At 41.3% G+C, this 10812-nt stretch overlaps 1 protein-coding gene across 1 annotated transcript in view; it reads right to left on the bottom strand.

Moving 5' to 3' along the window:
• Positions 1–9577: 9577 nt before the first annotated feature.
• Positions 9578–10812, bottom strand: part of PKP1 (plakophilin 1) — a 74619-nt gene continuing 73384 nt past the window's right edge. Inside the window, exon 13 of the mRNA XM_027843413.1 lies at positions 9578–10348. The gene's annotated coding sequence lies outside the window, so the exon portion shown is untranslated. The remainder of the gene's footprint in view (positions 10349–10812) is intronic.

Here is a 10812-nt window from a genome sequence, read left to right on the forward strand (position 1 = left end):
GAGGGGGAAAAGAACCCTTCAGAAACCATAAGGGAACCTTTTGAACCACTGAGTGGGACTCTTAGTTCCACTTCAAGTCCCTGTTGCCCAGTTTAATATTTCTTGAGGTCAGCGGAAAGAAAAGATAGAACAAGAGTCAAGTAAGCTTGTAGGGTTTCAAGAAGATGAGGAGTGATGGGGAAGTTGGGTTCACTCATTCTACATGGAAATGTCCTTCCACATCACAGGCTTTAGATTCTGGTTCCATTTATCCAACAAAACATTTATTAAGCACCTACTATTTATAAAATACAAATTAGAAATGTGTACAAAAGAGACATTCGTATAAAGTATTATGAGAGGTCTGGGGAAGTGCTCGTTATCTGGCAAAAATGCCTCTTGAGCCCCACCTGTCAATGGCTGTTTATGACCACTAATCATCTATCCTTGTCTACTTTTCCCTTCTGTCCTCATTGACAATCAAATCAACATTCCCTTTGCTATTGTGAAGGGCATGCCAATCTGCTGCCCCATGGCTTCCCGTGATTTGGAGCTGCCTAGGTCTTCTTTCTCAACCCCAACTCATTGCTCAGACACATCCGTATCTGCCGCATCCCTGTGGTGTCCTTATCTCATTCTTCCCCATCCTTCCATTTTGCTAACAGGAATCCCTCACTCAGTAATAAATGAACTGCCATTCCTGTTAGACCTATAGCCTTCCTTCAGAAATTATTTGTACATATTTTGCATTTACTTATATGTGTACCTGTTGTCTTTCCCTTTAGAATGTAAGCTCCTTGAGGGCACAGTCTGTTCCATCTTTGTTTTTGCATCCCTACCATAGGGCCTGGCACATGTTGTTCTTTAGTTGTTTCAGTCATGTACAACTCTTCATGACCTCATCTGAGGTTTTCTTGGAAAGAATAGTGGAGTGTTTACCATTTCCTCCTCCAGCTTATTTTGCAGATGAGGAAACTGAGACAGATAGGGTTAATTTGCCCAGAGTCATACAGCTAGTAAGTATCTAAGGCCAAATTTGAATTCAGGAAAATGAGTCTTCCTGACCCCAGGCCTGGCACTCTATCCAGTAGACTATCACATAGTAGATGATTAATAAATGAATTTTAACTATATTTCATTTGAATAAAAATATTGGAGAAAAAGGAGAAGACACACAATGTAATTTTAAGTCTACTTTGAGAAAACAATCTAGATAAGTATGAAAAGCTGGGAGCAATGCAGTTCCTTTCCAATGATGTATTACTATTTATTATGCAGAATTCCTAAACATCAGTGTTGGAAGGAATCTTAGCATAGTCTAACCCATACCTGAATAAGAATCTCTCCCTACATTCTCTTCCCCTTCCCCTACATACAAATAATATGCCTGACAAGTGGCTTTCTAGCTTCTGTTTGAAAATCTAGTGAGAGGGACACCTCAACTCATGAGGCAACTCATTTAACTTCTGTAGAGTTCTAATTCTTAAGGAGTTTTTCTTTAGCTCACATCTCTTTTCAACATCCTTGTTCTTCTCTTGGTAATCAAGCAGCACTAGTCTTGATTACTCTTCCATAGGACAATCCTCTAGATACTTCAAAAGAGCTATTAATTCTTCTTAATTCTTTAATTAATTCTTTGTGCTTCTTAAGTTTTCTCTTTAGTTCCTACAACCAATGTTTTTACATGGCATGATCTCCAGCATCTTTACTATCCTGGTCACTTTTCTCTGGATGTTCTTCATTTATCAGTGTTTTTCCCATCATATTATGCCCAAAACTGAACACAGTGCTCCAGCTGTGGTTTGACCAAGAAAGAGTACATTGAGATTATCACCTCCCTCGTTCTGGACATCAATGCCTCTCGATGCAGCCAAAAATTGAACTAGTATTTTTGACTACCACTTCATACCCTTGATCCTCTGATCTATTAGTTCATAAATCCTATCAAAAAAAGAAATAAGGTAGGATTGGCATGAACCATTGTTGATGAAGTCATGCTGGCTTGTTGTGACCGCTGCTTCCTTTTCTAGACATTCATCAACCATCCTTTTAATTATGTTGCAGAATTTTGCCAGCAACCCAAGTCGAGTCCTCTGGTCTATAATTTGCTAACTAGATATGAAATTTCTTTTAAAAAATATAAAATTAGTGACTATCAACAAAAACATTCAAATGCACAAAATTTTAAAAATGAGCAAAACTGCAATTATATTATTATTTATAATTTGTCTAAAGTATAGCTATATTAACTTTAACAAAAATAACAACAAAAATATCCTATTCATTCCTTGTTTACTTCAAATCTTTGTCTTCAGTGTGTTTTTCTAGTTATATTGCTATTTTTATTTTTCTGGTTATTTTCTAATTACATTGCTGTTTTTATTTTTGTTTATTTATCTGCTATAATTGTAATCAGGGTGAAAAATATTCTGATTCTGCTTTAATTTGTATTGCTTCATATATCTTCCCAGAATTTCTTTGTGTTTTTCATAACTGTTATTTCTTATGGCATAATAATGTTCTATTACATTTATATGCCATAATGTATTCAGCCACAACCCAATCAATCACAGGACATACTTCCAATTGTTTTTGTTTGGGGGTTGTTGTTTTTTTGTCATTTTACAGCAATTATGCATATTTTTAAAAGAAGCGTCCTTTTACTCTTGCCAATAATATCTTTAGGTTATAGTTCTAGCAGTGAGATTACTATGTCAAAGCCTATGAACAGTTGTATAGCTGTGGATGCACATTGCTGTATAACTTTCCAAAAAGTTTACACTTATTTACAAGCTCTACCAAGTGTTATAGTGTGTCTGTTTCTTCACAATCTCATCAACACTGATTTTTTTCCTTTTAAACTATTTTTGCTAATTTAATGCATAAAAGAGGTATCTATGGAGTTGTATTGCTTTTCATTGTTCTGATTGACATTGCAATTTGTAACACAAAACATAGCTTTGAGATCCTTCAAAATTTGGATCCTCTTGGCAGCTGCTTTTTTCCAATTATATTAATCCCCCTTCACTGGAAATACAGGGGCCAAATTATGGAGGCCCTTCAATGCTGAATTTAGACTAAATTCTGTAGTAGTCATAACTAAATCTCCTTGTTGCTCATCAAAAAAAAAATCTCATTATCTGATCTGCGACATTTTCACTGTCTGGCCCCCACACTTGGAATCCTCTCACTCCTTTCATCTTCATCTCTTTTTCCTGGGCTTCGTTCAAGTCCCTGCTAAAATCTCACTTTTTACAAGAAGCCTTTCCTGATTCCTCCTTAATCATAGTGCCCTTCCTTTGAGACAATTTCCAATTTGTCCTGTACATATTTTGTATGTGCATAATTGTTTGCATGTCATCTCCCCAACACATCGTGAGTTCCTTGAAAGTAGTGGCTGTCCTTTGCCTTTCTTTGCACCCCCATCATGGTGCCTGGCTGTGATTAGTAGATTAATTTTTAATTATATTAAAATTAAATCTAGTTAAAACAATTTATTGATCATGTAAGTGATAAATAAATGTTTATTGACTGACTAGAAATTCTTCTGCCAGGGTGGGGTGGGGGTGGGAGATAGGCAAGTTGGTAATAGTGGTACAGAAGACAGTTCCATAGAGAGGTAAATTATTTCCAGGAAGGAGGTAGCTTATCACTCAGAAAGGTATCCCATCAGAGTTGAGGTGGGGAGAGATAAGACCTAGAATGAGGGGTACCATGGTGACAACACCTTGGGGCTTGGAGATGGGAGTTAGGACATACTATAGGTAGGGATCCTGAAGATGGGCCCAAGTGAGAGATCAAAGTAGTACTAAATGATGCTGGCAGAGAATTACAAATCACGAGGAACATGGTCTTCATAAAGTGTGGAAAGGAGACCTCTGACATACTATGGGGGAGAAGCATCCTATCCCTCTGCCTCCATCCCCAAGACATAATCCCAGTAGTGCCACCCTAGTTAAAGCTGTGTTCTCTAGGCAGTGAGGAGATACTAAAACGTTTGAGCCAGGAAATAGTATGATCAGAGCTATGCTTTTGAAAGATTAACAATAGTAGTATGAAAAATGAGGAAGGCGAGGAGTCCAGAGACAGAGAACAATTAGGCAGCTATTTAAACAGTTCCTGTGAGGGATAATAAGGGCTTAGCCTAAGGTCATCTTTGTGGGAATGGAAAGCAACTGATCCATTTATTCATGCATTCAACAAACAAAGCACATAGCAGGTACCTTGCTAGGCCCTGTGGAGTATAGAAAAAGAAATAATATATATCCCTGCCCTCATAAGTAGGACAGACATAAGAGCCAAGATTCATTGAATATTAGGGCCCTGGGGACCCCTTCTCCACTCTGGTTGGAGACAGTGGAGGGTGGAGAGAGGAGAGCTCTTCCCAGATCCTCAATTTAAGGAAGGTGCCTAGGGCAACTATTTCTTCATTTCTCACCTGGCTGCACTCTTCTGGACTTCATCATGCACCCCTCCCCCACTGGGTATTGTACTCTCCTCCCCCACGTCCTTTTAAATTTCTTTTTAATATGTTGTATTCCCCCATTAGACTGTGAGCTCCGTGAGGACAGGGATTGTCTTTTGCCTTTCTTTGTATCCCCAGCACTTAGCACGGTGCCTGACACACATAATAGGCACTTAACAAATGTTTGTTGTTTGTCCTTCATTCTCAAAGAGGACCATGACATCAGGGAGGTGATGCCATGATGTGCAAGTGAATTGGATTGCTTACTGACTGACTGACTGACTGACTGACTGACCATCTGACTGACTGACTGATCATCTGACTGACTGACTGACTGACTGACTGATGAGACCTTAGAATCATTCAACCCAACCCACTACTCATTTTACAAATGAGGAAACCAAAGCCCAGAGAGGTTACAGAGACTTGCCCAAGGTCACCCAGCTAGAGGCAGATTGGGTCTAGAACCTAGATCTCCCAATTCCCTGTGTTTTCTACTCCACAATGATGCTTCTTTGTGCCTCTTATAGAAAGGAATTATGGTCCAAGTTTGGTGACTAATTGAAGCATGAGATCTAGGGAGAAGGAAGAATTAAAGACTGATCTGGAGGCCTGGAGCCTGAGAGACTTCATATACCTGTGCAGGGCTTTACTTCCAGGACCTGACTCCTTCACACCTCACTCTTTCCTTCACATCAGTTAGAAATCCAACATTTCCTCCTTTTCCCTTCTTGGGTCCATGTAGTACACCAATGGAATACAAACCCTTCCCATACTCTGCCCTAAAGGAACCTGAGTTTGCATCAGTCAAAAATTTCCTGCCATCCAATTGGCCATCAAGAAGCCATATTCCTATTAATGCTAATATGACTTCTCCTGAAGACATGAGGGCTTGACTTCACTGTATACATCACTTAGCATACACAGTCTGTAATCATTCTCTGTGTGCCTTGCCTTCTCAACCAGACTGTAAGCTTCCTAAGGTCACAGACCACGCCTTGTGCATCTATTAAATTTTACCATTCTTTTCCATTCGTCTTGGGATTGGATTCCCATGGATTTCCCATTCTCTGTCTTGGTACAGGGAGTGAAGATTTAGTATTTGCTGCAAACTCATGGTTCCTTAGGTAAGTTGAAGGGCAGGAGAAAAATGATCCAAAGGAATGGATAGGAGAGCCTAATTGCCTCTCCGACTCTTGGAAATAGCCCCGTGAATCTAAAACAGATGCTGTAGAGTTAAGGTGGGTAAAGCCACTGCAGATTTCATGGATTCTTTCAAACACCTGTATGTTCCAAGATATTTCCAGTGATAGATTGACTACAGGTCAGCACAGGTAAAACTGTGAAAGTGAACTTTGTTTCCAGTGCCCCTTTACTGACATCCTACCTCCCATTCAAATCCAGAGCCTTCCATTCCTTTGGGCAGGGTTTGCCCTGTCTACCAGTGCCTACCTACCTACTAGTGGCTGGTAAGTGGTAACCTTGAGCAGAATGTGACCATAGGCCCTTTGTTGTTTCTTCTCAAATTTATCCCCCTCCAAATAATTCACCTCTCCAAAAAGAAGTTGAAAGAAACTCCAGCAGTTTATTGATTTCCTATTTTTTTAAAAAAAAAGCAAATACATAGAGCGCCATACAGGGAAACCACAAGGTCCTAACACAAGAAATTCACATGGTTTAGTTTGAGGATAGGGTATTGCCACAGCCAGCTGTGTCCAGGAGCAGGAGAACAAAAGCTGCCTCAAAATTTTCCACAGAACATCCAGAGACACCTCAGGTCACCTATATCCCTTCTTCATCTCACGACACACAACTAAAGTAGGAAGTGTGTTGCTAGCCTATCAAGTCTTTAAGGGGAAAATGGAAGTGTACACAATCCCTCTGCTTCCCCAGTGGGAACCCCAAGCTTGGAATCAGTCCTCCATGCAGGTACAATTTAAATTCCCAAGGACTGTCAAGGTGAAAGTCAGGCAGAAGGTATAGAAGTAGGGAAGGAGAAGTTAGCGAAGGTCTCCATCCAAGAGCTTGTCTCAAAAAAAGAGCAATGCCAAGCAGGTCTTGTTTAATGAGAATGTTGTAGATATGGTGATAATTTCACCACAAAATGCCAAAAAAAAAAGACCCAGAATGGAAGGGCTAGGTACCTTCCTTCTCAGAAAGCAATTCTGGGAACCCCTGGATTCATATAATTTAGAATTGGACTATTCCTGCCATTTGCTTCCCCAGTCTATTCCTCTACACCTACTATTTTAGAGAAGAGGAAAGTAAATCCCATAGAAGGAAAGTGAGCTGCCCACTATGAACCCTAACCCCTTTCCCAAGCATGTCCTCAACCAAAGCAGCAGCCATCACACAGAGAGGCCTCCTCCGGCTGGCATTTTTTTTCTTTTCCCCACCTTAGAGGACAAGAAAAATAACTCAGGAGAACTATCTTGACCTTGACCTATTAATAGTTGACTCAGGATGGCCAACAACATACCACGGGGAAAGATATAGGGCCCCCTGAGGAGAAGCTATCTCTTTTCCGTATTACACTAGGCACTATTAAACAGGACAAAGGGAGGGGGAGCCAGGAACCAGACCTCTACTCAGGGAGAGGTGGTTACTATCTTTCCCAGGGCAGTGATGATAAAAGGGGAATTCCAAGAATACAGCCAGGGGATGGATGTTTGCCTTAGGTTTACTTAAAATTATTGCCATATTTCTCAATCTCTGCATCTGTGTTTTTAGGGTGTGTGTGTGTGTTTTATCTCATCACACTGGGGAGTTTCCTGAGGGCAGGAACAATGTCTTTGCTTTCCTCTAGATCTTCCACCACTGCCCAGCACAAGGTTTTGCATTGTTCAAGCATTCTTCAATGCTTGGAAGAGGTGTCATCTTGAAACCTATGTCAAATCCAGTCTAGTAAGATCAGATTTTCAAGAATTGCACCAGGAAGGAAGGGGGGCAGGAGGGTGGTACTCAAAGAAGATCTTTCTTGCTAGCAGGCAGAACTGACCTGCAGGTTAGTAGGTGATTGCTAAAAGCTACCAACCCAATGTGAAAATTCAATGTCAAATTACATTGGAGAAGTCTCTGATTTTATCCTTCCTCACCCTTTCCCCAATTATCTCTTCAATTTAAAATGAATGATTGTTATGATCATCTCAAATATTCAATACACAGGGACCAGTGTCTGGCCCTGGCTGCTTGGGGAGGAATATGGATAGTTAAGGCTATATAGAAGGTCTCAGAGAAGGGGAAAGTGGAGGGACAACTTAGCTTTTCTTAATAAAAGATTGGAGCCATGAGGGAGGTTTTAATATCTAATACCAAGAATACTGTAGCACAAGGCAAATATCAGGGAAGTAGAAACATGAGCTAAGGAAGGTTTTCTGAATTCCATCATTGGCTCTATCTTACAGTATATGCACACATAGAATGGTTTTCTGCTTGAGGCTCTGGATGGGTCACTCAGCCGCCTAATATCTGAAATGCATGTGAGTTTGGTGACTTGGCTTTTGATCAAATGAGATAACATTTGTAAAGTGCTTAGCACAGTGCCTGGCACATAGTAGGTGCCATAGAAATGCTTTGTCCCTTTCCCTTTTCCTTCTCTTCCTATTCCTGATGGGCCTGCCTAATCAGAACCATAGTTCTCCAGGCCAGACTGGGAAAGACTGGAGCAGAGGGGAGCTGATGAAATCCCACCTAGTGCTGATCCTTAGGGAGTAATGAATGAGCATCGAGCCTCCCTTTTCCATCTGTCTCATATGACAGAACAAGCCATAACTCATTCAACTAAAGATGGATTGTAGGATCATAGATTTAGAGTTCAAAGAAACCTGTGAGGTCATGTAAATTCAACCCCTTCATTTTACAGATGAGGAAACTGAGGCCCAGAGAAGGTCATGCAACAACTGAGTGGAAAAGCTAGGGTTTGAGCTTAGCTCCTGACTCCAAATCCAGTGCTCTTCCTACTTTACTGCTTTTCAAGTGGACTACAGTCCAACCAAAGGCATTTGTCCACCTGGCAAGGCTATGACATAGAAATATAGGAATACAGAATGGACTTCAGAGTTCTATTTCACTTCTCCTCCCCACCTCCAATTTGAAGCACATACCCAAATGAATGGGAAGCTTCTGCTTGAAGACCAGCAGTGATGGGGAAGCCACTACATGCCAAAGCAGCCCATTCCATTTTTGGATGGGATGCAAGGGCTGGCTGCCAAAGAGAAGTGTTTGGCAAAGGTACCAGAGGCAGCTAGCCATCCTTGGCAGGTGAAGAAGGTGAGCTATCTTTCAGAATTTGTGAGATGCCAGTCTGCATGGAAGCTCAATGCTAACTGGAAGTAAAGGGGTGGATGAAATGGCCTCTAAATGGGGCTGTGGTTCTTTGCTGCCCTGGTTGCATTGTTCCCTTCTTCTAGCGTGCCCAGGCTCCTTTTCTCCTTTCTGGAATCCCATCTCAGGGGGCCTTGGATCTTGGGAGTCAGCAGTGCCCTTCACTTGAAGTCATCACCCCAAACATTCCTATAGCTCGACTTATCTGGATGGCTGCAGCTTCGGTTGAGAGCCATCCCCATCTTCTCCCACCCATTCTATTTGGAAGGCTGCATCCCAGCATGACTGTCAAATCCAGGCTGAAACTGCTGTGGCCTGATTAGCATCTTAGCATTTTTTTGTTTTTTGCTTTTTGGGGACATTGGGGTTAAATGACTTGCCCAGGGTCATACCGCTAGTAAGTGTTATGTGCCTGAGGCCGGATTTGAACTCAGGTCCTCCTGAATCCAGGGCTGGTGCTCTATCCACCATGCCACCTAGCTGCCCTGCCTGATTAGCATCTTGTGTGACCTTTGAGCAGTATTTTCCCCATCTGCATCTTGCAACACATAGATTGAAAACTTCCCAAAGGCAGGGACCATATCCATTGACCTCACTCTCTGTATGACACTCAACCTAGCCCAACCCTATACATATGATGATGGTAATAACTACCTCTCCAGCTCCCATTACCCCCTGCACTGACATCAGACAACCTGAACCAAAACAATCCCCCTTCATGATTGTTGAGAGTCCCACAGCCTGCAGAAACCTGGCCCTTGTAGAACAGAATAGAATAAAACAGAAGAGAACAGAATAATACACAGGGTATGGAGGTGTCAGATATAGATAATTTCAGGAAATAGTTCATTGTCTGGTCTTTCCATGATAAAGGTTGAAGTTAAACTCCCTCCATCCAAAGCATCCTCTTGAGGTGGTGAGTGGCTTCCCTCAGTCATCTGGGACAAAGTCAAGCAATGGACTGCCTGGCCAGACATGGAGCTCTGATCTGGGCCTCCTCCTCCCATGGCTTGCTTCAGAAACCTGCAGATCTGATTATGATGGAGGCAGGGAAAAGTGGAACAAATTTTCTGCCCAATATTAATGCATTTTAGAAGCTAATAGACAGCTAACACAAAAGTATTACATTTTATATCTGTCTATAAGTGAGACAGAGAAGCATCCTTTTCACCATCTTTTACACACAGTAGTAAAAATGGGTACCTATCTTCTCTTTCTGCTCACACTTTCAGGCACACATACATACATACACGAACATGCATGCACACACATACAATCATACATTACATATATATTTATATTTATATATATATACCATCTTTTGAAGAAAGAATTATTGACATCAGATAAAAGCCCCTTTAACTCAGGAAAGCTCCCTCCCACTTCTACCCCATCCCACCCCCCAAATCCCTTGCCTATAACCCCAAGGTGGGAAAAAAAGGTTGTTTAAAAATAACTCCGTTGTCCACAGTTTTCAGATTTTGCTCTCAATGAGTTTTAACTTTTCCAAATACTGCAAAGGGTGGACAGACCAACCCATCTGGCAAGACCTACAGTCTTCTTGGTTGGGTCAATGCATTTCTAGAAGATAAAGAGAAATCCACAAGTAAGTATTTATAAAGTTATAATTCCCTCCCCCTTGCCCCAAACTTGATCTCTTCCCTCCCTGACCATCATAGCACATCCTAATAGTACCATATGTTTGGTTCCTTAGGTTTTTTTCATTTTAGCATACATATTTACTTGATCATTCACACATATCTCCCACCCCCAACACTTTACTATAATCCATATACTCTGTGATCCAGTGACATTTCCTATTCCTCATACAAAACATTCTACTTCCCAACTCTAGTCATTTTCACTGACTGTCTCCCATGCCTGGAAATCTCTCTCCTCATCTCTGCCTCCTGGCTTCCCTAGCTTTCTTCAAGACCCAGCTAAAGTCTAACATTGTACAGGAAGCCTTTACTGATCCCATTAATGTGTTTGACTTGTTTTCTCTCTCTCTCTCTCTCTCTCTCTCTCTCTCTCTCTCTCTCTCT

The sequence above is a fragment of the Vombatus ursinus genome, unplaced genomic scaffold (genome assembly GCF_900497805.2).
Source record: "Vombatus ursinus unplaced genomic scaffold, bare-nosed wombat genome assembly UNPS02014909.1, whole genome shotgun sequence".
NCBI classification, from domain to species: domain Eukaryota; kingdom Metazoa; phylum Chordata; class Mammalia; order Diprotodontia; family Vombatidae; genus Vombatus; species Vombatus ursinus.